Source organism: Sander lucioperca, chromosome 7 (assembly GCF_008315115.2).
Source record: "Sander lucioperca isolate FBNREF2018 chromosome 7, SLUC_FBN_1.2, whole genome shotgun sequence".
NCBI classification, from domain to species: Eukaryota; Metazoa; Chordata; class Actinopteri; order Perciformes; family Percidae; genus Sander; species Sander lucioperca.
This window is the reverse complement of record NC_050179.1, coordinates 17,425,863-17,452,743: the sequence shown is the minus strand read 5'-3', so window position 1 is coordinate 17,452,743 and position 26,881 is coordinate 17,425,863. Positions and strand designations below refer to the sequence as shown.

Sequence of the window (26,881 nt, the reverse complement as noted above, 5' to 3'; positions counted from 1 at the left end):
AATATTGTAGATGTCGTCTGACAGTCATCCTAACATATTTTGGCATTGCTTGAAACTGAAGAATCATGACTAGAATTTAAAAATAAAGTAATGTGGGATAAATAGACAAGCTAAGCGATTATCATCTTAAATGCTGCTTATACTTTAATGTCTGTCAACCAAAAGAGTAAAATCATTCACTACTGTCAGTCAGGCCCAGTTCTAAACAGATTTGAATGGGGGGGCAGTAAGAGATGTTGGTTGGGCACCAAAAACTAGTGTTAATTCACGTTTTTTCCTGGCTGCGAATGGGCCTTGGCGGGGGACACATTAACTGGGGGGTCCTCCCCCAGGAAATTTTGAGCATCAAATACTTCATTTCCTGCATTCCGATACATTTCTATGCACTAATTTATGGTGGAAACATAATTATTTATGTGAAATAAAATACAGGTGACAATTCAAAATATTTAAAAATATATTAGAATATATTGCAGTAAGGGGGCTTTTACATCAGGGACCTGGTCCCTGATCTGAGTACACTTGACCCCAAGTCCAGTTCATTTGATTAGTGTGAATGTGATCCGTGCCCAAGTCCACTTGATAAGGTGGTCAGCGGGAGGCTGAGAGCTCTGCGTCTAACAGCAACAGCTCCTCCTCTGAACAGGAGCAGAGCTTCACCCCGCTGAATCTTTTATTTTTCCAATGCAGTTTTCCAATTATTAAATCTTTGCCTGGTAAACACTATATCTCTGTCATAAGATGCGACAAATTTGTGACAGGGGAAACAGAAAAATGAATCTAGCTTTGTAGAAATAGTGCTCCAGCCACGCTCTGCCCCCGAACCTGCCCGGGTTTATGCATGTGCAGTCTGGCCAAAGTTACGCTTTAGGGAAAATCTTCTGATCAGAATAGTGTCACCGCTCTCACACTGTGTCTCCATGTTTATTAGGGCAAATTAGATATTAGTAAAACTTTAAGACCATGTGGTATTTTTATGATTGGTTGAACCTATGAGGAGAAAATTAAATACTTCTTTTTTAAATTTGGGGTGAAGGGAGGATACTGGCGTGAGTGGGGCAGGCGGATCATTTGGGGGCGGGCCCTACCTAGAACCGGGCCGGATATCAGTTGTCTTCCACATTAAAACCAGTGATAACATCTAACGTCATGCATAATATTATTTAGGAAATCATTGACTGGATTTTGACAAAATTTCCAATCTTTTCCTTTGTAGCATTTTTTGTATTAGTGATATAACATTTCTTTAATTTCCTTGATTTAATTGGCTTAACTTGGTTCAGCAGTGAGAAGTAGCCTCAAGTATCACGGGCACCATTGTTGGATCAGAAAAGGTTGACCAGTTTCATGGCTTTCGTCCCTCAGTCTTGGCATGTTATTAACCTTCAATCATTGTTTCAATCAACAGTGTCAACTATAATTCTGTCAATGAAATGTAGCACCATAGGGGTCTTCTTGTACAGAATAGGTCACCTGCAATTGTATTGATAGCTCTCCTGAGGCAGGAAATGGTGAATATGTGTTAAGTCCTCCCACAATGAAAGGCTTTAATATTTGAGAGCATGTAACCTACTAATTGAGCTATTACTTCAGATTACTTCAACTCACAACAAAACAGTGAACCTCTAATTGTATACCCTATATACTCAAAGGGAAAGTATGCACTTAATGTCAGAGTCACTAAGCCATGCATCATCATGTGGAAAAGTAAATTGCTGGGGCTGATACAGTTATGCCAAATGTACAAAATGTATTTCATGTTACTAAGCATATTCCAAATGCATTTTGCAACATGTTTCTCTGGGAATTGAGTAACTTTCATGGCCCATGTTTTCATCCAAATGCAATTATATATGTAATAGTTTGTTTTGCTGCTGCAAAAAGTTTTTGAAGAACAAGCTAACTTAAAAGTGTACCAAAGCATCAATAAACCACAAAACAAATGTAACGTCATACAGAGTAAACACAAGATCTAAACAAGAAAACTAAATACAAGATAGAGACACCATATTCCTCCTCTGCCTCCACTCCCTTCTCTCTTGCAATTACCAGATTAGCTTTAGACAGTCATTCCTGCAGGCTCATTAGATTTTCCCCACGCTATACCTGTGTATAGAGGGAAGTGTTCAGCTGTGGTGAAGCTTGTTTGTTCCTGTGTTTAATGTGTCTTGTGGTTCTGACTGAGAGAGTAAAATCTATTTATAGTAACTCTACCTGTCTTGAGTCTTAGTCTGCAATTAGGTCTGTGCTTACAGTCCTTTATTCGGTCACATTATGTCTTATATCCTCAATGAAAAAAAGGAAAAACCCTGTAAAATGTCATGCTCATACCCACATGCTGCTCATGTTTCCACTTCCACTGTGTTTCTTTATTTGCCAGAGCTGAGGCAGAGATCTCGATCCCAATTACACCACATGACTATTAACCAAAATCCTCAGCATCAGTCATTCAGGGATAATTTACAATGACAGCTAACAGTACTGTCACAAAGTAGACATTTTAGGTCCTTTAAAATCCCCACACACACACACACACACACACACACACACACACACACAGAGAGACGTTTGTTTTTAGTTTTAAAATGGTCTTTATGGTTAATTTTACTATCAGCAGCAAAAGTACACATTTTATTTTTGACAGTTAAAACAGCTATAAAACAAACATTATGTTCTTTTTAAAAGGGACTACAGTCTTCACCCTGTCACGCGGGGAAGGGGGACAGCGGCACCCGTATTGTCCAGCTGACTCTTCGCCAACTGGTCGGTGCATCCATACAGTGCTGATGGCCTAGCGTACTTCTTGTTGTCCAACAGCCTGCCCCTTTATCCTGGGTTCAGCTCCGCTGTCCTTTGCATGTCTCACTGCGCATCGTCCTACACTCCCAAAGGGCGTTTGCGCAGGTCCTGACCCCAGGTCTCGACCGCCATCTAGACCAGCACCACCTCAGGTCCTGTCCTTCGCCAAGTCCCACTGCACATTGTCCTGTGCACGCAATGGTGCCTCCGCAGTTCCTGACGCCAACTAGCCCCACACCACCTCAGGTCTCTTCGATACCTCCAACCCCCCGTTCTCAGCCTCAGAACACATATGTAGCTCCTATCTTACCTCATGGGGAGATGCGCTCTATTTGGAGAGCGTCCTCGTGCCAATCCAGCATCTCCCCTGATTAGGAGATGCGCCTCAGGTGTATTTGGAGAGCGTCCTTAGCTTCTGTACCAGGCAAGCAAAGAAAATAACCAAAAGGAAAAACACCACACTATATACAATAAAAATATGAAAACACACTAGCTGCCTGGCTACACTTTGTAACAGTACAACAGGTGGCTGGGACAAAACGATCATGTGTGGACAACACCAGTGACAGTTCTTTTTCTTCTCGTTTTCTGTTATGTTTATTTTTATTTATTCCTCATACCATAAGTGCTTATCTGCAGCCACCAGATCTGCTAGCAGCTAAGTTTAAACGTTTTCGCTTACTCACTACTTACATTTCTTAGGACTTCTTGGGCTTATTTTCTTTAGTCCCGGCCATAATTCAAATCAGTCAGAGACTGTGAGAAGTGCGTATTTCTCTTTATGTGTGGGAAGGAGACTTTGATAAGATACATGAAGACACAAGACACACACACACACACACACACACACACACACATTTCACTGATATCATCAACTGCTGACATGCAATCAAGCAGATACCACATCTCAGTAGGATTCCCAATTATATTGACTTACACTTACTTTACTGTTACTGTTGGTATATTTAGCTGCATGTTACTCTTATGAGGAACTTGAGATGGGGCTCAGTTAACAGCCATCATTTAAAGTCCAGAATCAAGTTGGTAGTGAAACTCTCATCTCCTCTAGTGAGCACTGCAAGGCAAAAATTGTTTCGGGCCCTCTGAATGGCAAGAAAATGATTACATCAGACACTTTGGGAAGAGGAGGGGGTCAGTGTGATGCTCTCTGTATTGTTTCTGGCTAAGCTCTGCTCAGCGTGGTTCAGTTTAGCTCTCTCTAATTACCAGATGAAAGAAAAGCAGAGTCCTCTTTGACATTTCACCCTTTAGTCACTTACTTTAACTCCCAGCAGCCATTTCCGCATTGGCTTTTCGTCACTGAAACGGCTAATAATGATCCCAATGCACTCCCTAACCTCCAAACACTCACCCACACAAACACACACCACAAGGGCACCGGCATGTTGCTCGGAGCCACACATTGTGAAATGGCCATAACCCTGGAACAAATGGATAGCCAACCAATAGTGAGCGAGCATTTCCCCACCCAATAATTGCCTCAGAAACTGCATGGAAATAATGAGATTCTGCTGACACAATGCAGTGGCCCAAGTGAATGCAATATATGTTGTATCAAACCTCTCCACAATTTTCTTGCTTGGCTGTGTGCGTGTGAGCAGTTGCATGTTTATGCCCAAACATTTGCCATTTGCCTCTACAGGGTAGACAGGTTGAAGAGGTTAAATGGTTTTATTTGCTATTTTCTGTTTGCGATGCAGGGAAACTCCTATCTCCATACTCCTATGAAACTGCTGTTGTATCATAGCTCTATCCTCTAACCTGAAAAATGCTATAGAAATAATGACACTGTTATGATAACAGATGCATCCTACTGCTTTTTACAGCATTATAATACAAGCAATTCGCTATGATTAACTGGGATTTCTGATAGGAGGGGAAACTCTGCAGGATTCCTGTAAAAGTTGTATGTTTCCTTTCTCTATTATTTAAATTCTCTATTATTCAAATCATTAGCATTGGCTATTAATTTAAGAAGTATATTTTAAATAGATTGAATAATGAAAGTGCTAAACATTAGCCTCTCCTTTGGAGAATGTAAGTCTACCACCTGATATGCTGTTAGGCATATCATTTATTTGCTTAAGCAATCCTGCATTTCACAACAGTTATTGGATACAATTTTATGAATTGGAGGTTCTGCCCTTCAGTCAGAAGATCAGGGTTTAAGCATAAAGATCAAAAAAGCATCAAGACTGGTAAGTGTCAACTAGTGACTAACTTGATGTTCTGTATCTAATCATGACCCATGACCTGCCTGTGAATAGGAATGATTAAGAAGAGAATTGTTCTTTGGAGATAAATAAAGTACCGAAAATGATTAATTGTTTGGCGAGGAGGCAATTCAACATTCCAGGTTATAACATTTAAATTTTTATAACTCTTGACACTTCTGGTAAGCCCAAATTGTGAAAAAAAAAAAATTACCAATGGTGATTAAAGAAAAACTCTTTTTCTGAGTTGAGTAAATTCTGGTTTGTGTCCCAGCAAATGTTGACAGATGCAGCTCTGTTTGACTGTGTTCCTGACAGACTTTGGATCACAGCGGGTTGTCCGTGCTGGAATGGGTATTGTTGTAAATCAACCAAGACAGAACTGTGGAATTTGTTTTCATTTGATTCATTGTGATTAATAAACCCATACACCATGTGGGTTTGTGCTTAACTCAAAGAGCAGCTGGTAGATTTCTAGCAAGGTCAAAGAAAAATACTTAAAATAATTTTCCAGAATAAAGATAAAGATGCGACCCAGATGAGTAAATCTGAATTTAATGGCACAATCTTAGATGGGCACAATGCACTAATCACCAATATAGCCAAAATGCATATAACAGCAACCAAGGGGTCCAGTATATTCCAAACAATATCTATATATTTTAGATCAATAATATTTGCTGGTTCTTAAGGGCTGCCGAATATGGCATGGTATAGTCACTGTGAATGGACGTCTGGACGTCCAAGACAAGGTGGAGTTTGTGAATCATGGCAAAGGAGATGGTGTTGGAAATAAATTCAAACACTGAGATCTACTGTAGTGAAACAAAGATTACACAAGCATTGGCTTTCAGCTAATACTACAGAAGGGGAGGATGATTTAGAGCACAGCAAAGTGAGTTTGTACAGATTCTGTAAGCACAAGCACTGATTTTAAACATCAAAGTCTGTTTACAGGTCTCAGTGAGTACTACTGCATATGTGAATAAAGTTGTATAAAGTGTTTTGTGGCTTCAGAGGAAGCTGCGTAAAATCTGATAAATTGACTCATGTGATGTCATGTGGGGCTGAAGACTCTTAGGGTAAAAATCAGGGTTTGGAGTTAGACAAGAGTGAACTAACCAAACTCTGTAGCTTGATATTCATATGCTTGAGGCTAGCAGCTCGAGGCTACATTAGTTGTTACTAACATAACATGCCAGAATCTCAGACCAAACTGTCTGCAATCAAGTTACATATCCACAGCGCTGCAGATGGGTAACATAGGCACCAGGATTTGACAGAGGAGAAGAATGTGTGGAATAAAAAAGACAATACCTCTGGTTTGTCTGCATTGATTTTTATCCTTTATTTATTTTTAACTACTTTTTTTGTGAAAATACACTTTGTCAAAGTCACTCATACAGTATGATGAGTGAGTTTTTAACCCTGAATTAAGGCTAAATTGTGATCACTGTCAGTGTGTAGTTAGCTTAAACAGATGCTATGAGTAAGCAGCGGAAGATAAAGATTGGAACGGTGTATTTACTGGAAGCACTACGTAATGCTACAGACCCAGAAAGTACCAAAAAACTTGGAAATATTTTATTTCTTTTCCTTGCTTGGCATCAGCATACACTACAGTAATCACATCAAAATCTGGCCATATTTGTGGCCACTGGTTAGAAAATGCCAAAATGTCTGGTGTCTAAGGTTCTGCGGAAAAAAAACAGAGGTACCTACATTAAAAGGTCTGTAACAATGGTATTACATCAGTGCATTAGGGTCAATGCTAGCCTTTAGAGACAAAATGACAAAGTGGGTATATTCTTGGTCCAAGTCGCCACCTTGTTCAAATGAGGCATCAGATGCAAGCCATTAGCTTTGTGCAAGCTCAGACATTTTCACAGTGAAATGTGTGAGGGGTTAAAAAGTAAGCTGTCTGTCATTTGCTTAGTATGAAAATGTTCTGCCAAAAAAAACAAATGATGTTTTAAAAGTAATGGATTTTTGATGCCCCAGTGGAGCTCTAATGTACAGCAGATGACAAACAATTCTCGTATGTGTAGACAGTTTGTCATGTTGCAAAGCAATGTTCAAGAGCGGAGGGTGAAACTTTCATTTTGGCATGATAACAATATGATTTTCCATTACAGTTGTATTGTGGATAAAGTGATCGTATTGTTCATCAATACATCCATATGTCTTTTGAGTATCCTATATAGTGAGATAATATGGATCAACTGATAAATATGGGATGAATAGGTTAAGGGATTTTGTGTAACACAAAGCAGAACCAAACTGCTCAAACTAAAATATTCACAAAGGAGCAACTGACAAGGTCCCTCTGAAATAGTTGTAAATGTGGCTGAGTAGGCAGTTATTCACACACATTTACTAAAGGATTTCAGGTGTATTCACTTCCTCACGTTATTCATCAAAAGCTATACTAAAATAGATCCTGATTTCACATATCCTCATTTTTAATTCAATTCAAATGAGACTATAAACAGGAGTGTTTTGAGGCAGGTGTCACTAAAATCAGCAATACTATAATATTTATTGAGCATGTTCCTTGAAATCTACCTTTTTGGATTTTGAATGAAATATCCCTGTCAGTTTTAAGTGATTCAGAACATGTTTCCATGATTCATGCCTTTTAGTGAAAATATTAAATGCATGAAAAGCATTAAGAGTGCAGGCATTTGAAAATAAGCCAGAGGCACTGGGCTTCTATAAGCATTTGTATGTGTTTGACATCAGCAAAATCGATGAACGGTGACCATCTGCGTCTTTCTAAAACCTTTGTAAAGTGTAAAGTGATTTAGTCATACAATCAGGGTGCGAACTACGGGGGAGCTAGGGGGAGCTAGGGGGAGCTCGACTCTCCTTAATAAGACATGGGCTCCCCTAAAAATGTGAAATGTGAAATTTTGGGGGGGTCTCTAAAAATATTAACAGTGTGTCATTTTGACTTGCAATTTCAGTTTTGTGTAATGTGATCATCGTGGATTATTATGTGTAAAATTGCAAAAATATTCATTCATGCATGACGGCGATTTAAACTTTAAAATTCACTTCAATAAAGATAACTATACATGCTATTCTTGTCATGAGCATCAAGGTGTGGTGGCGCTGCGGTGCAAATTCTACTCATATTTAGTACATGTTAACTCAAAGATTCGTAGAAAAAATATAAACGTTGGAGGCCATTAATCGGCGCGCAAGGTCTTTGAAATCCATTCTGCAGTTAGCATCAAATAGCCATGGCAAAAAGAAAACAAGGCAGTTTAATTAATTTTGGTTTTACTAAGAAATTGTGTAGCGATGATGTTAATAGCACGACCGATTCACCTGCGGCAAGCCCTGTTAGCACACCTTCCGCCGGGGTGACAACGCAAGAAGAAGCTGAAGAAATAATGTCCTCTCTGGCTGAAGATGGAGGTGGTAACAGCTCGTCAGAGGCTGGTCATAATCCTAACCCCTCTTGATCCTCTCTCCTGTTAAATTGGAACAGCCAGCAGTGGAGAGACTGGAAGAGCCAATATACATGGCTGTTTGTTAAGGATGGAAGCTTGGGGTGCGTCACTTAAGCCTAATTGAACGGAGGAATTATGGTATTATTCTTTAACCGTTGTTTATGTGAAATCTCAAAGACAGCCTGATGCTTTGTTTTTTAGTCTATTTGTGGGTGACTGTTTGCTGTTTGACCTATCAATTCCTGTTTATAAAGTATAATAGGGTAAATCCTGTATAGTGCATACACTTGTAGCTGTTATGTATCTTTGTAAGTCATTGTAAGTCCAAGACCCCCCCCCCAAGGAAGGAAGTTGCAGTTTTCACAATTTCTCAATTAATAAAATGTCCTTGCTGTATGATGCAACATTGTATTGTATAGAGAAAAAAATACACCGAAAACCTAAACTTAATGTGTGCTCATTTACAGGGAGTCGGAACCTAAAGAGAAAATGAGATTAGACCTTTCGCAGCATGCAATCACTCAACGGATCGGCATGGATTTGGCTGTCAACAATTTACTAAAGCCATGTTGGCAGCTATAAAGTGATTGAAATCTCTCAGTGTGGCGTTGATGGGGAGTGGGGGGTGACCCCAAAACCACTTGAAATAGTGATTACTTTACCAGTGTACACTACTCCCAATACCACTCCCCCACCCCCCTTTACTGTCTGAAAAACAAAAGGATGGAATTTGATTCAGGGCCAGATTAGATTTGTGTGTGTGTGTGTGTGTGTGTGTGTGTGTGTGTGTGTGTATTTCTGTGTTCATGTTTGTCTTTTATATGCATGCCTGTACTGCACAGAGATCGAGGGGTGGCAACATCTTTTACAAGGAGCTCTCATGTCAGGAAGCCATTGTCTGTTTGCCGAGTTGACAGGCGAGTAGCCCTCACAATGGATTATGCCCAGCAGATGAAAAAAATAAATAAAAATGGAGCCATTGTTTCAGAGGCCATGGGCAAAGTGCTGCTCGTAATAGCTTGTCTATAGTGAAACACATTTGTCTTGCCTGCAAAACGAAAACACAAATGGCTAGATAAAACAAAAAAGATAAAACAGCATTTACAGTCATTGACCACTAAATGTATGGTCATAGTTTCATATCGGGTGGGAATTTGACAGTACATTTTTGGGTCCTCCCCAAGAAATGTTCAAGCAGTAAGAATGCATTTCTTTAATTCTTGCATTGGCCTTTAGACTAATTATATCTACTATACACATAGTCCTAAAACCTGGGCTGTATATGGTTGGATTTTCCAAACAGACAAAGTACAAATGTGATCACAAAAACGCAATTAATCAATTTATCAAAGACACAACAAACATTTTATAATAGTACAAAAAAACATGGCTGGCTGTTGGCAATAAGTCTAAAAATGCCTGTCAAAAATGAACATGCGGAGTTATTCACAGTACATTGACAGGTGACTAATGCTTTCAAAAGTTTTTATTCTAAATTATACTCCTCTCACTCTCAAGGTGATAGTACACATATAATGCCATTCCTCAACTCCCTGTACCTTCCTGTCTGCCATCCAGACATAATAGTTTGGATGCTCTTTTTACTCAACAAGAGCTTAAACACCCTTAGCACTCAATGCCAATAGCAAAAGACCCTGATTTACACGGCATCCCAAAGGACCTGTCAGCCATTGTTGATGTAATTGGATTATTATGTCAAATTACTCTGTCAAGACTGACACCTCTTATAGGAATTAAACATTTGTTTTGAACTTTGTTCCTAAAGAGTGGAAAGGATCTTTTTGAAATATCTAGTTCCCATCTAATTTCAGTATTAAACTGATGTTATTTTATTTGAAAAAATTCCCATTATTAAGGTTTGCATAGTATGTCATTTCCCAGGTAAAACTAGTCTTACTAGGGTTCACCCTGGTCATACAAATGAAGCCAATTGCAAGTAGTTTTGTCTCTGAACACAGAAAAAGCTTTCGACAATGACTGTGTGGAAATATTGATGGACACTTTTAATTCTGTTTTACATGTAATGTATGAGTGTGAGCAAAACACCATACTAACCACACACTGTGTTAATCAAGTCATTATCTGCACTAGCTATTCCTTTTAAATCATTGGTAGAACCCATCTCAATCTCTCATGGTAAAGCAGAAGGCACTTCTCAGTCTGGTGTAGGGGTGTCATGATACCAAAAATTCAGTAGTCTGTGCCAATACCAGTAAAATAACACGATTCTCAATGCTGATTTCGATACCACAACATAATAAAGTGCAATTAATGGTCATAGTGTAACAACTAGTGTCCCCAGACACATTCCAGACTTCCAGGCATCTTTTTAAAATGTACTGTGCAAAAACAACAACAGTGTTTCTAACAGTTGCGTGACCAGAGATGTTAAAATGTATTTGAAAGAGTTGGCTAATTTCCTCCTGAACAGGTAGCTAAGCATTAGCTTCAGGCTAATTTATCACGGCTACAAGGGGCGGGCATTTTATGTCATTTCAACATTTGTGTACTCACATTGAATTATATAGCTAGAGTACCCGAGTTGGTTACTCGCAAAAACAATTGAGACACTGCCAGTAAAGTGATCTCGACTGGTCCTGGCTAACTGTGGCAACGCGATTAACGCGTTAATGCTGACACCCCTAGTAACTACACAACTCAAAAAAATATATAACATAGGTATGGTCTGGTTTTTAGACATTTTAATGCAGAAAAGTTACATATTGTACCTTTAAAAGACTACCTAAAGCATTCCTTCTTACCTAGTGGCTACAACTTGTATAATTCAACTTTAAATAGTTACTACATAATAACTATAATATAATACACTACAATCTTAAACTGTAACATTTACTTTAAAATGTTAATATAAGTCTACCAAAGAAGTGTGGTGTATACAGGATGAGAGTGTTGATATGAGAAGACTATCATCCTGTATTATGTTCTAAATGCAATATCTTTTGTTGTTTGAGCAGAAAGTTGAAACAAATAATCACATTTTGCCTTCTCGTGAAGTTGAAGGGCAGCATCATTGTCCCTATAAAGAGAAATTTGTGTATTAAAAAACGCAGTAGAAATCAGTGATAATGTAGAATACAAGAAAGCAAATTGCAGAGGATTATGGAGTCTCATTTGGGCTTCAGTGATAGATTAAGCCCCAGCATTCAAAGACATTGTGTTTTGTTCAAGGGTGGAAGTGACTTTGCCAAGACATTGTGAGATAAGAAGCTAACTGTTATTAGTTTAATGGGAATGATAGTCTGCCCAAAGCAGTGTGTGCAAGTAGCATTGGAGTATCATTTTTCGTTGCAGTACTTCTTGCACAGCACTGAGGCTGAGTAGCAGTGAGGGAGCAGCAGTCTGCCAATTTTTTTGTGGGAAATCTAAATTACTGAAGACAAAGTGTTGCTCATATGACCACTGGCCTAACAGAGCTAGGTCCAATTTGCTGCAATCGGTGTAATTGACAATAGATTTTTGTTAATGTCACTAGGATATGTCTTGTGACGCATTTATTCTTCATTATACAATAGGCAATGTACACCACACAATCTGCTATAAGTTGATTGTTTCAGTGCAATACAAGCCTCAGAGTTAGTAACCAAGGAGCTAGTTAGCCTTCTTTTCTTCGGTGTTTCCAATCACGTGTGGAAACCGTTGCTTCTAATTGTGCATATTTCTCCATCTTTGTTACCATCACAAATATTATCCTCTTGTGTACTGCCACTCTCTCATACAGATGTTCATGATCTGGATGACTTCATTATCACACTGGTTCGACACCTTTGCAACATTATGGCTTTGAACAGTCATTAAAAATAGCTTTCATCCAAGGATGTTACACTGCAAAACCCAAATGACCAGCCCTAAACCCCATGCAGTCCCTCAATAATACCCTTTACAGTATGACCGGATGTCATTAGTGTTGGATTTTGAATCTGTATTGTAGGTTATAAATTTGCAAGGATAAAACCAGATGTCAGTCATGCCAAATCCAATTCCTTGCACATTTGGTTGCTGCAAGCCGGTATTACAATGCTCATTCAGGATCTTGGCAATTCAAAGCCCATTGAGGGTAGTTTCCCCTCCAACCTCGCCAAATATACTGCTTTTCATTTTCACTGCACCAGGCATTTCACATAGCAGCACAATAATACAAGTCAGGGCAAATGAGTGACTGTGAGGGTGAGTGACAATGAGTGAGTCAATGTATGTGTGTTTATGTATGTGTGAGTGTGACAGAGAGTGAAAGTGTGGGGCTATTTTTTAGGAATTATGCAAATTCTCTTCACTGGACCTGTTGGTATAAGACCTCAGTATACAGTACTCCTGCCATATATATATATATATACTAGACATTTTGCCATCAGTCTAAACACAGCACTTTGTAATGATCTAATATTGAGCTTTCAAATGCATACAGTATATGAATGTTTAAACTTTTAATTTTGCACACTTTCGTCATGTCACAAAAAGACAATTGCGTAGTTACTTTCATTTGTGAATAAAATAGTGTTTTCAATAAGAAACATTGGTGATGTTCTAAACAAGCTCTACTCTGCAAACCATGTTCCAATTAATAAGCATTAATTTGCCTGTCTACATGCACACTGATAATATAAAGTGGATTTGAAATATGAATATGACAATGAATGTGTCATACAGAAAATCTTCATGTGCTTGTGTGCCTGTGTTCGTACAGTGGGAGTAGAGAAAGGCAGAACGAGTCTGTGAAATGCTTTTGCCAGAAAGCCCACAAGAAAGTACTAGAGTAGTTCAGAATTGTAATAAGCGTGTTGTGCCACTAAAGTATATTCAATTTAAAGGTCAGAAGGATAGGTATGTTGCAAGATGGTGGGAAATTGGAGCCTTTTAGGGAGCAACTGCTAAAAGGCCACCAGGGGTAGAGCACATAAGGATTGATTGGTGTTGCTGTGGCAATGCTTGTGCAAACTGCTAGTGAACGTTATTGATTCAATTTTGCTTCAATTTATTCAAAAAGGTGTAACAATGGTTACTCCTAATTTTTAGTTAATGGAAAATACAATTTGGATTTCACTTTTTAATTTTCCATTTGTCACTCATTGTGGGGGAAAAAACATTAATTCCAAACACCAGAATTTAATTTGGCAAAAAGGGAAATTTAATCAAGGTGGAGTGGCAGCTCCTCTCCCTTGCAGACACATTTCAAGATTTAGTTTAAAAATGTCAGTATTTCTGTGAAAGAATAGTGCACTAGACTATTATAATAATGCTGTGAAGTGTATTGATATGAGAATAGGATTGATGTTCATTAAAAGGTGGAGCTTATCAATAAAGTTAACTTGCAAAAATAACAGCCATGCAGGTATGCAAAACCACGTACCTGCTGAATAACATGGGAGATGATTCTATCATAACAAGCAAATGGTAATGTTATCATCATATCACAGAACCATTTATCTTTTAGAGTCAAGACTGACAGACATCTAACACCCAGTATTGCAAAAGATTAAGGACAAGCATGCGTGCCACTGTTGATGAACACAGCAGAACAAATGAATTATTGATGGGATGCTTTCAAAGTCCATGGCGTCACTAGGTATCCATTGTTACCTCTGTTGCTGTGTGCAGCTCTTAGCAGGGCAGAGAAGATGGAGACGAGGCAGGCAGGGATAAAGACCCCAAACTTAGCCTTTCTCCTCCTTCTCATAAAGTGCATTCTGCCAAAGCTAATTTTCTCTTTTTTAACCTCTTTCTTTCTTGGTTTTCTACATCTATCAACGTCCTAGACACATTTGACTAGTGCTGCTAATATGTGGACAATGGTTGGTTTATTTGTTAAACCGCAGATGATTGTCTCACATATGCTCAGACAATTTTTTTTAACCATTTATGAAACTTATTTAAATAATGTATTCTTTAATGTCATATCCATAGCGAAATATAATATCAACCAACTTTTAGACTAAAGTAGCTGTTGAGTTACCTCTGGAGCTAAGTTTATATCTGCTCTGGACTAGTGTACTGATCTGGAAAAGAAGAAGCCTGTGTCCCCCCTTAAGGAATGGTTTCACAGCCAGACACTGGGAAACAGCTCTAAAATACAGAGAAAATACCCTGTATTCATAGCAAGAGTGTCTTGGCCATGCGTGAACTGATGCTGATGACATTCACATGTAGCTGTGATGCCTGAGAGGCTTAAGTTGCTCTGAGGGTATGTGCAGAGAAGCTTGATGATGCAAGAAGGACAGTGACACATTTTAACCAGACAAATACTTTAGAGGTATTTTCTTCATTGTTCTGCTATGAGTGAAAACTTGACTGGAATATACTCGCGATGATGTAGGGTAGGTTAAACATGAAATTTAATTTGGGATTTAATGCCTGAGTTTTGTTACTCTTCTAACCACTTGACCAAACTGGGATCACATACATTTAAGCTCATGTTAAATTTAAATGTGGATGTAAGCTTGTTTAAAACCTTCCAAAGCAACCCAAACTGTTTTACATTGGATGTAAGGAAGGGTAACTACCGAGGATATATTTCAGTTACTAATACATTACATACAGTAAAACTAATCCCAAGAGAGACAAAGCACACAAGTCCCTTTCAGGTGTCAGCGATGATTAACACACAGCAAACTGGAATGCTTGTATAATGACAGCAGTGGATTTGAAAAGTTATCACACATGAAACATTTACACTGCTTCATTTTAGAATCCTCTGCACACTCAAATTATCTTCATTAAATTAATTATGGCGAGTACTTAAAGGGTAACTAGTTTTTTTCAACCTGAAGCCTATTTTCCTATGTTTTTGTGTATAAGTGATTGATGGGAACAACAATCTTTGACATTGGTCCAGTATTAAGCAAGATCGGCGAAACTTGCTACAATAAGTTAATAGGGCAATTGTCCAGCTTGTATTTACCTTCACAAAAGTTCTTGTTTTGCCACTGACAGGCTCAGATTAATATTCTAAGTGTCTGACAACATTATGGAAAGGATTTCTAAGGAGGTCAACCTTTTTAAAACATCTGCGAAATTGCGTTCGCTAAACCCACCAGACTCCATGTAAATAAACAGTAATTTTAGCATCGTAAATACACTTCATTCAAAGTCGACAGAAACAAAATAAAACTGTAAAAAGCCATTTTGGATCATCTTTCCACTTTTCCAACCTTCACAACTCTAGTTTTGGTTGAAATAAACACATAGTTTACCGATTTACAATGTAAAATATATGTTGGCTCTATACACGCTAAAAGTATTGTGTTTTTAAATGGAGTCTGGTGGGTTTAGCGCTAGCGACTTCAGAGCTGTTTCTGGTTAAACAGAAAGGTCTCAAAGAGGTTTTAAAGGTCTATCTCTGAAAGGATATTGTCCATAATGTTGTCAGACACTTAGAATATTAATCTGAGCCTGTCAGTGGCAAAACGAGCACTTTTGTGAAGGTAAATACAAGCTGGAAAATTGCCCTATTAACTTCAATTGTAGCTTGTTTCGCTGCTGCCGATTGCAGCGATCTTGCTTAATACTGGACCAATGTCAAAGATTGTTGTTCCCATCAGTCGAAAACACGCCACAATTTTTAATAAGGATTGTAAAAGATCTATACAGGATCACGCTTCTAATGGTTGATGTGGACATTCACAAAACTTGTAATAAAATACTAACATGGCCATATATCATGTTTGAGATATCCAAAATAACATCCCAGAGACAAACAAGATGTTAGAAATAACAATAATCCTGTTTGTCTCTGAGATGTTATTTTGGATATATCAAACATGATATATGGCCATGTTAGTATTTTATTACAAGCAAAAAAGGACAATATGAGGTCACAATAGCACTTTGTAATTGATGACATACAATCCATTGAATAAATATGTGATTGTAAATAGGTGGAACTGATTTTAAAAGTGGTTTGTCTGGCTGGATCCATAATGCACGACACCAATTAGTGTAAATTAAAGGCTGTGAGCAAAACCACTCCCTAATGTATTAACTATAATGCACCATATTCACTGTCAGACATTTTGTCTGTACCGAACTCTGAGTATGAATTTCAGCTCTATAAAGCATATGCAAATTTTCCCACAATGGAATGAAAGAAGTAATGCCTGTACTTTTGATAACAATCCCACAATACAGTGTAATGCATATAATAGATGTGAAGATTACAGTTATGCAAAATACACCTGTCAGCGATGACAGGAAAATGATGATAATGACAATTATTAAGGCCCATATGCTGTATCTCAACCTACTGCTCACTATTTAGTTAACTACAGGTCTTGTTATTATCTATGAGTGAACGAGAGAAACGTTTCAGATAGCTAATTGCCCTATGTTGGTACGTTGTTAGCACTTTGTTAAATTCTGTTGCCTCCGCTGCCAGAGATCATGTGCACACCATGCACACTTGTCTTTACAGTGTTTGGAACCAGCTTTCTGTGGCTAGCTGGCTGCGGTGTTGGGGGGCATTATACCAAATACCTTTTTTTATGTTAAAATGGTAATATTTGTATGCCACCTGTTGTTACCGTCCTAAAATTTACAGATTAATTCTGATTAGAACTTTCTCTTGTTGTCTTCCTCTTAACTCTCTGAATGCCAAAAATGAAAGAATAAAATATAAACAAGACCAAACCCTTCAAATTGTAACAACAAGTGAGTGAATTCTTGTTCCACAAATGGGATAACTCTCGCCCCTTATAACGTTCAGCAGACTACTGATTAACTGGGGCCTCTCGTGGGTGAGCTTAGTTTTAGTTTTAAGAAATCCATCAGATTTGCTGTCTCCCCACAAACCTTAGCCAATCAATGTACACCGTGATTACACATACACAGTCCTATCACTCAGCTACCAAAATTGTCTTTAAATGCATTTAAAACAGACTTAATTGATCGTGAATTGATCCAAGAATTTTAAAGGAGATCCAGTGATGCTTAATTCAACTCATTATTACATATTTAAGAACAACAATCTGATCATATGTCACTTTGGCATGACAATAAAGACAATGCACTGAGAACAGTGGACTGGACAAGACAAGAGTGTGCTCCTATGAAATATTTACTCGTCTTGCTTTGCCCCCTGCAATCTCGAATTGTGACTGAGACCCTTTAAAATCACAGGTGAAAGATCAAATACTATTAGACAACATGCAGGGCCTGTCTCCTGCAAAAAGCTGTGTTGCGAATGTGTGTGTGTGTGTGTGTGTGTGTGTTTGTGTGTATGTATGTGTGTGTGTGCGCGCGTGCGTGCGTAGTATCTGAAGCCCACAGTGCCATCAGGCTCTCAAAATAGGAACTGCTACTTTCTTATAGATCCTCCCTCCCTCCCCATGTCTCCACTCCGGGCTCAGAGACTTAAATCTGATCGTATTTCTTTATTTGCCAGCAGCTTGTATGTGAGGTCTTTTGTTTCAATTCACCATCAGAAGACATTCTCTGTTTTGAATGCGTATCATCCGTGCGTCTGCGTGCGCGTAAACGTGTGTGTGCGCGCTAACAGGGGAGGCTGAAATCTGGACAGCCACATCTGGACAGATAGTTGACAAAAAGCGCAGAGTCTAAATAAAAATAAACCAGCAAATGAACAGACTGCATGCGAGCGGTGATCAAACACATAGGCCTATAGGCAAACACAGCACACACACACACACACACACACACACACACACACACACACACACACACACACACACACACACACACACACACACAAACACACTTGAGTAGGACACCGGGCAGCAGAGTGCGTTCCGCCGATCATCTCCGTCCCTCCCCTCAGCAAGCAGATTGCCTGTGACGACAGCCAGTCACACAGTGAGTGCGAGGCTGTGGAGAGACTGCATCAAGGAACGAGAACAGTGCGCTTGCATCGGAACGGTGTGTGGGAGTTGTTCTCTCTCTCTACCTGCCATTTGCATTCCTTCTTTATTCTCTACACTGATTCTCGGACGAGTTCGGTCGCACAGGGAGTCCCATTACCGAGGAAGGATCTGGCTGTGTGTGTCTGTGTGTGTGTCTGTGAGTGTGGGTTGCCTGTTTTAACTACAGCTCTCTAGAACCGCGGCACTGCCGTTGCGGAGAAACTCATTGGAAATCTGCAAGAAACGACTGGCTATTGTATTTCCTTCCCCCGCACCACCCTCGTTTTTTTTTGTAAGCTGTCTTTCACGGCGATGGACTTGAGATAGTGCGTCTCAATTTGAGTGTTTGTGGCTGGGAGTTGCCGTCGGGGAGAAATGCGAAAGGATGCTTGGAAGCAGTGAAGGCTACAGCAGGTGAGTATCAGATTAAGAAAGCAAAAGGGTTGCTCTTTATTTGTAACGGCGATTACTGTTCTCAGTGTTTATTCTTATGTCGATGCAGTTTAATAATGTGGTTTGAGGCCAAGATTTTAGAGAGGTGGAGATCCAGAATGCAGCGGTCTCTCTGGGCTACTTTGAAGAAAACATCACTCAAAAATGTGAATTTTACTGTGCCAGTAGAGGCATTAATTCATACCAGAGGCTTTTCCTAAAACTCGTCGGATTTCATTGTGATGTCAAATCGGCTAAAATATTCCTGCAGGTCCGCTATGATTAGGACAGAATCGGTTGACAGGACAGAAAAGCAAACGGTGACTTGTGTGTGGTTAGGCGCGTCCTCTGCAGGTAAAAATGCATCTAATCCTAGCACATTCGAAATTAATTTATAGATTTGTTATCCATGCACATTTGACAGTGTAATCTTTTTTTGGCCAATTTTTTCTCTGTATGCGTGATTGTCTGGGAGGAAGAAGGCTTAAGCCATTAATCAAATGTAATTGTCCCGTGAATGTGAGTGTGTGTGTGAGAGAGAATGGGGAGTGTGTGTGCGGGCGGGGGGGTTATGTTATCTTAATATAGCCTTTATTTGGCCACGTATAGGCTCTGCTGAGATAACATTTCTCATTGTGTGGAAGTGTGAGGAAGTGTGAGGCAGTCGTGATCCCCCCCCCCCCCCATTTTATGACATTTTATTTATCTGCAAAGATGGCTATCTGTTAAATAGGCATTAAAGCAAAGCAGGCTTCTGCTGCAACGGAGTCATGCATTGCATTGATCCTCAGAAACGACTTTGCAATTTTTTGGTTTTCAACAAGACAACAGGGATGGGATCTAGCTATATATAGCTTACACTGCGACTACACAGGACACAGGATGAAACTTGTGTTTTTGTGATGCCACACGCCGTCTGCTGTTTATTATTCATGCAGCATTTGCAGAGAATAGCCTATATGACAGTGCCCCCCTGAAATGTTTCCCACTTTATTGTCCAGCACTGCCTCATATAATGACACACCAAAACAGTTGAGGCAGAGTATCAGAAGATTGTGTGATGCTGTGCCTGCAGACATTCATAAAGTGCTGTAGCTCTATTGGTTATAAATAGCCAGAGGGAGCGGACAGCCAGATAGAACAGGAGCAGCCTCCCGTAGCTCGAGCAGCAGCATCACAGACTCTCCGGGCTTTATCTGTGCTCACCATCCAAGATGATAGATAGCTGATACACTTTGAGATATCACACAGATGCACGGGCAAGGGTGTGGCACAGAGGTTCATACAGAAGGTGCATCATAGCCTGAGGTCTTTGTTTTCCCCCGGAGTCTGATGTGCTTTCCTTATTAAAAAAAAGTTAGTATTTAGTATTTTCCCTCTGCTGGTCTCTAAGTGTCTTTGTAGCACTCGAGGGGGACTTCGGAGTGAATTTATCACACCAGATGTTTTCCTTTAATCCCTTATACTGTTCACTACATTCCAATATAGTTTTTTTAACTTCACTGACAGGCTTTAAAGGTCCAGTGTGTAACATGTTTAGTTGTTCATTATCAAAATCTGTGTTGCCTGTTCACAAACTTGTCCTTTTTCATGAATATTTACCTCCACCATCAATGCCAAGTATTCCTTTTGGCTTGACATTTTACATTTGCATTCGCATTAACTGGGGTATACGCTCCATATTCATGCGCCATCTTGAAATACGTTAGCCGGTAAGGGACATACAGGACATACTGCTCCACCTTTTGTGTTTTCGCTGTCACATGATAAACTCACAGGTGCTACTAATGCTGCTAATGGGTATTGTAGCTTCCCGGCAAGTTTGAAGAAGGAAACATAGTGGACCACACATATTCAAAATCCAAATTTCAGGAACAGGAGTCTTCTTTTTCGCCCAGAAAAAGAAAAAGGATATTGAAAAGAGAAAGAGACCGGCTTTTTGAAGCGTGAAGGCTACCGTTAACTGTAATGCGTACTTTGAACTGCGTGGTGCGAGAGAGTTGATTGCGATATATGATCTCAACGCTAGATGGGAGAAATTCCTACACACTGGACCTTTAAATCATATTTGTCAGGTTTTACTGTTGATCTATTTGATGATTTGGATGCTGCTGATCCGCTCTGTCCACATGCCCTGGCTGTCGTCATTAAATAAATGTGCGGCCGCTGACCTTGGCCATCTACGAGTTGTCAATAGTAGTCACTTCTCTGCCCCTCAATAAGGCTATAGGACACAGTAACAAAGACCGCCCCTCCTCCTCTCCTACAACATTATGCTGCTGTTGACATACTATATTGAATTACAACACGTTGATCAATGTTTGCAATAAGCTAAATCTCTACATAGCGGCCAATATAATACAGAGTATTGGATGTCACAATAAAATTATGCTTTACATAACAGCATTATATTTCTTTGAAGTATGGTTACATCTTGCCATGTTTGTAACTCAATCCTGTGCAGAAAGAATGGAATAGCAAACCAATAAGCCGAGAATAAGAGTGTGTGCTGCATTGTAATAACTCGTGAAGGAAATCAGCTTCACCATAGATTTGTCAGCAGTCCGGGGCAGAGGAGCAGTCGAGACAGAGTGGGTGGTGATGGTGTGGACCTTGATGTCATTGCATGATGACTGATCACAGGCAGTGTTGGGAAAGATACTTTCAAAACGTATTCCATTACAGAATACAGAATACATGCCCAAAAATGTAATTGGTAACTATTCCATTCCATTACTCAATCTGAGTAACGTATTCTGAATACTTGGATTACTTCCACATTGAATTGCATTTTATTAGTGTAGGAATACAGCCATAAAATCCTGCTTACTAAACGTACCTATTCTATTCCAACTGGCTGAATGTGCAACTGAACAAGCAGATAGATTTTTGTATTTGTAGTCCCGAACTGCATACTACAAAAATCTAACCGCAGTCTAAGCTACCATGAGCTAATTTTAGCTAACATTAGCTAGCATGTCAAACGGGGCTAGTCAGTCTTTCAACAGCTCTGTAAATCAGCACATAGGAGAATGTAAAGTCACACGTCAAATAAACAGGTAGCTACCCGATACAACTATAAAATAACAAGGTGACCAGTAAAACTACAGCAGATGACTACCCCTGGCTAATTAAGAAAAATAACTTACTTTAAGATGCTTCTTCAGGTTGGAGGTGGAGTAATTTGGATGCTGAAAGGAGGTTGGTTGCTGGCAAGCAGAGGTTGCACTGCACAGTTATATTTCGGTCTCCTTCTCTTTCTTTAATGTGAAATGCTGTTTGAATTTCCAAGATAGAAACGCATTCCTGTCCTGGCTCTGTTGTGCTGGTTCCAACTCCATCTCTACCTCTAGCTCCTGCTGCTCCTCTTCCGACTCCATTGTGACTGATCACGCAAATAGCACATTTTTTCGTTTTCATATTGGGGCTTCTTGGAAATGCATGGAGTTGCCTTAATTTATTTAAAGAGTGAATAAACTCGTGAAACAGAGAAGTATCGTCATGTAATCCATTGATTTCAACAATATAACTGTATTCTAAATACCAACTATTTAAATTGTAACTGTAACGGAATAAAGTTACTCATAATTTGTATTCTGAATATGTAAAGCCGGTACATGTATTCCGTTACTCCCCAACGCTGATCACAGGCTTGCCTTCTCACAACACACTAAATGACCAATAGTGTTAGTGGGATAATGCTGGCTTATGACGTGTTAGTATGTCTCTTGGAGACACTCACCCTGGGTGTAAAGCTGACACCTACTGCATTGACAAGGTGTTTATTAGCTCCCAGTTGTGAGGCCACGATGCCTACATAATTCTACAATGACACAGTGCTGGGAGTTTTCACCCAGGACAGCAATTATGTTGTTTTTATAAGACCAGGCTGCCATTCCACTTGATGCCACTGCCTTGATACAATGCCCGGGGCTGGATGGCATGTTTATAAAAGGCCTGCAGTGGAATCAGAGTAGCTGTTTGATGGGAGGGGGCTTCTTGTTCACAAGACACTGTTGTCCTTGGCAGATGTCTTTTGAACTAGATTAGCAGGACGAGCAGCTGCAAGTGCTGTCTGAAAGTTATCAGCATTTTTTTGTTCGGCAAAAAAGGTTCGGCAGTGCAATTCCTTTTGAGTGAAGGATTTTTCCCTTTTTCACAACTTGGTTGTCATGCATGGGACATGCCTCTGCACAGATGTAATACTGTATATCCTGCTGATCTATGTCCAACAAAATGTTTTGGTTTTTTTTTTGGTTTAATGTTTTTCAGGCCTCTGGGTGACCAAAAATGTAAAAGCTCATGTTCTTGGCTCCATACAAAGCATACTGCTTTAACAAATCTATGTTAAATTGTATTCATTTAACCTGGGTTCCTACAGTAAATACCGCATTGTATAAACACTAGAGTTGAGCCGGATACTCGGCTGAAACGAGTATCCGGTACGGATAAAGCACTTTTGCCGAGTATGAGTATTATACGAGTAATACGAGTCAATATCTGTGCTCGGAATGAATAAAAATCGTCATTGGGTAGCTGACTGTGTCTGCGTTCTGTGATAGGCTAGTCGTCACAGCGCCCCTCCCCTACACACATACAGATTTATTGTGTTGCTGTGTCCCGCTCTGCTCACTCACATAGAACAGCTCTCTCTCTCTCTGTCTCTCCCTCAGTCACTCAGGTTCGCGGGTCTTTTCCGTTAACGTTTAGGGTTTTTTCAGCTTCAGGTTTGTTCTTTACTTTGGTTTGTAGTACTTACTTATTAACCAGTAGAGTTCTGGTAAACGTGGGGTTTGTTCAGACGTGGTGCTTGGTAGAATGCGACTCGCGTTGCGTCTTTGCCTGTCGGAGATTTTTTTTCTTTTTTAAACCGTCAGCTGGCTCTAAACAGATCTGAAAAACAGCGTCGGACTATTTGATCCGTAGAACACAGTCCCCCCTGCCCCCCTCTCTCTCTCTTTCTCTCTCTCTCTCTCTCTGTTACTCACTCACACACACACACACACACACACACACACACACATACCTGGTGTGGAAATAAAAAAAATAAAAAAGAACCAAAAAAAAAAAAAATCACACTGATCATAAAAAAATTAAAAGTTAAAAAAAGAAAGTTATGTTGAGTATGAAAACTCTTGTTCATTACATTTTACTTCATAATTGCAACCACATGTGTTGTATTCATTGTTCTTGTTCTGTATATAGTTTGTTTGTTATCGTGATCAAAACCATTGATCTGAAGCTCAATGCTGATGCTGTCATGTAAATAGTTTTCTAATCAGCAATAAATATAACAATTTCTGATCAACCCATATCAATTGCATGCTTAAAATAACATACCGGTTAAAGCCCCGCCCATTTCAAGACAAACTGACCCACTTCCGGGTTAAATCCCACCCACTTCCGGGTTAGGCCCCGCCCAGTCCGAGTACAGATACAGATACAGATAATTCATATGGTTTACAGATACAGATACAGATAATGCTGTACTCGCCCATCCCTAATAAACACCCATTTTGGCATGCAACCAATGCTTTGCCCTCCACTTTACCTTCATCAGAGTGATTGTGGCTTTCACTATGTCATTTCAGAAATCAAATTTTGTCCAACTGTGATTGCATTGCCTTAAATCTTGTGATGTTGGATGTATTAACATAATATTGTATACATTAGTCCAGAATTTACACAAAATTGTAACCTTGTATTTATCCCATCAACGATACTGGTCAGAATGCTTTAAAATACAATATTTAAAAAATTAAAAGCAGCAATGCAAAGAAAAAACAAAGTTATCTGAAATGACCAATAATGATTATATGACAGCACTGGTAAAGGCATATTAGATGCATGTCTAAATGCCATGCATTCACATTAGCCTGTAGGAGCCATTCCCCTTTAAAGGATTCATATAAAGCTCATATAGGCGCCCCTAATTCTGATCTGCCTCACAGTGTTGTGAAAATTGTCTTGAGAGAGTTTCTACAAAGGTACCTTTAGAGAGCAATTTCACCTGTTATGCTTGTGTGAAAAGTCAAGGTGTCCACAAAGTGGATTACCACATTTTCAAATATCAACAGCCTGTAGAAATGGATTCTTGGCTCAAGCTTAGGAATATACCTCCACAAGCCTTGACCCTATTCAGTCTGCATGTAAATACAGCATCCATATAGATTTTATTCTAATAATGCTTGACCATTGCCAGCATTTTAATGATCCCTTGAATCTGCCTACCTCTAGCTTTCATTAAAATTATATTCTAAACCATGTACATTAAATAGATGCACACTCCTAGTCAGTGCCAGGGTTAGAATAGCATCTTGCCATAAACCACCTGGAGTCTCTTGGAGGATGCATCATTAAAAAAGGCATCGTTTGGTGGACGAGGTTTGGGTCAAGGGTTGGGGAGGTGTTATTGTGCTTACTAAATCTCCTCACCAACCCTCTGGAGAGGGCATTTGTATTCACTGCATACGGACTAATCAGTGACTATGTTGGCGCCCCTGTTGCCAGCCAGACTTAAAGTTAGACACCTATCTTTTAGATGATTGTGTGATTGATACGCATGCCACTCTGGTTAGCTGGTAGTAGGCTGTAAATCACATCGGCGGAGGCAGTTGATGGCCTCAGACTCAGCAGCTTGAGATAGGAGGCTAGAACTGAAACACCTGTATACAAGTTGCTGAAGTGGCAAAAAGATTTCATGAAAACAAAAGCATCAAATGTGCTGAATTTTGGGTGTGAATTCCATGTCCATTGTTATTTACAGTGCCTTCCTTTCCATCTGTAGACAATGAATATTATTGTCCCATTCGATATTCGCACAGGCATTTATAACTAGTGTCTGAATGAATTGTGTTGCTGTGGTAATGAATGGTATTGTGCAGCTAAATTACAATATGTTGCATCTGTTCTACTGAAAGCTTCTATTCAGACAGAGCTATTCAGTAGTGACTGGAAACCCAATTGTGGGACAACAGAAGCTCCACTTATACAGCCACACTTGAATGGAGCGTATGATATTTTCCATAAGAGGGAACAAGATTTGTGTTTCTGCCCCACCTTCCTGATGTAATCGCTGTTTGAATACCCTTTTGAGATCCAGAGTTCAGTGAGTTCGGTGTTTAGTTGCAGTACTAGCACTCTCGACTCTCAATTCCTTTGTCTAGTAGGCTGACCGATGAATCTATTCAGAAGTGAAGTAGTCATTAACACCGTATCTGCTGCAGATCTCCTTTGATTTTAAACGTGAAAGATGCAGTAGTCTTTTTTTTTCTTCTTTTGGGTAGTATTTCCGACATGGACCTGCTCAGGGTTTAGCTAACCAATATGCAGACCAGTCTCTGCCTTTGAGATAATTCATTCTGGGGATAGTCTGAACATGTCTCAGAACTTGTTTTGTTGCTGTTGCTATTTCATGGCACTCAAAAACTGTCATTAACAGCCACTAATCCCATTATAATTCATTATTACCATGGACACCCCTGTTCAAATGCTGCCACGGTATAGAAAGGTGACCCTCTGGGATACTTGGATTGTGGCATTCTCCGATCATTCAAATATTTAATGGGCTTCAAGCCCATTATACCCTCCTTTCGTCAGATAAGTGTAGGTGCTATCTATCCATTGTTAGTCTGCTCCCATTCATCATGTGACGCAAGACAACATGCGCCTTGCTTTGAGGTATAAAGGGGCAGAGGCTTTTAGTTCCCTGAAAGCTCACTTTCTCCATCTTTTTGGTGGTCTCCCTCGATCTCGCTCTCGCTCTCGCTGTTACTTTCCTTACAGCTCTCTCTGTCTGTCTGTCTGTCTGTCTCTCTTTCTCCCTCCCTCACTCTGGCTTTCTTTCACCCACTCACTGTCAATGCAGTGTGAGAGAGAAAGGAATGACAGAACATTGTAACAAAGAACTTCTAGTACTGTCGACAGAGGGGAGCAAAAGTGCAGGGAAACAAGGGTTCAGATTTCAGGTTATCGACCAGACTGGATGGCATGAGGAGATGTTAGTGTGCTAGACATAAAGAAGCAGCAATAATCTCACCTACAGATAGATGTGAATAAGAGCTTTTTCGGG

At 39.6% G+C, this 26,881-nt stretch overlaps 1 protein-coding gene across 3 annotated transcripts in view; it reads left to right on the top strand.

Annotated features, from left to right (window-relative positions):
• lingo1a (leucine rich repeat and Ig domain containing 1a) overlaps positions 1 to 26,881 on the top strand; it is a 138,626-nt gene that overhangs the window by 87,230 nt on the left and 24,515 nt on the right. The window contains exon 1 of one of the 3 annotated variants that reach the window (XM_031316675.2): positions 18,247 to 18,792. The exons of 1 other annotated variant lie outside the window; for it this stretch is intronic. The gene's annotated coding sequence lies outside the window, so the exon portion shown is untranslated. Of the gene's footprint in view, positions 1 to 18,246; positions 18,793 to 26,881 lie in introns of those variants that run through there. One more of the 3 variants, XM_036003207.1, reaches the window with a different exon arrangement.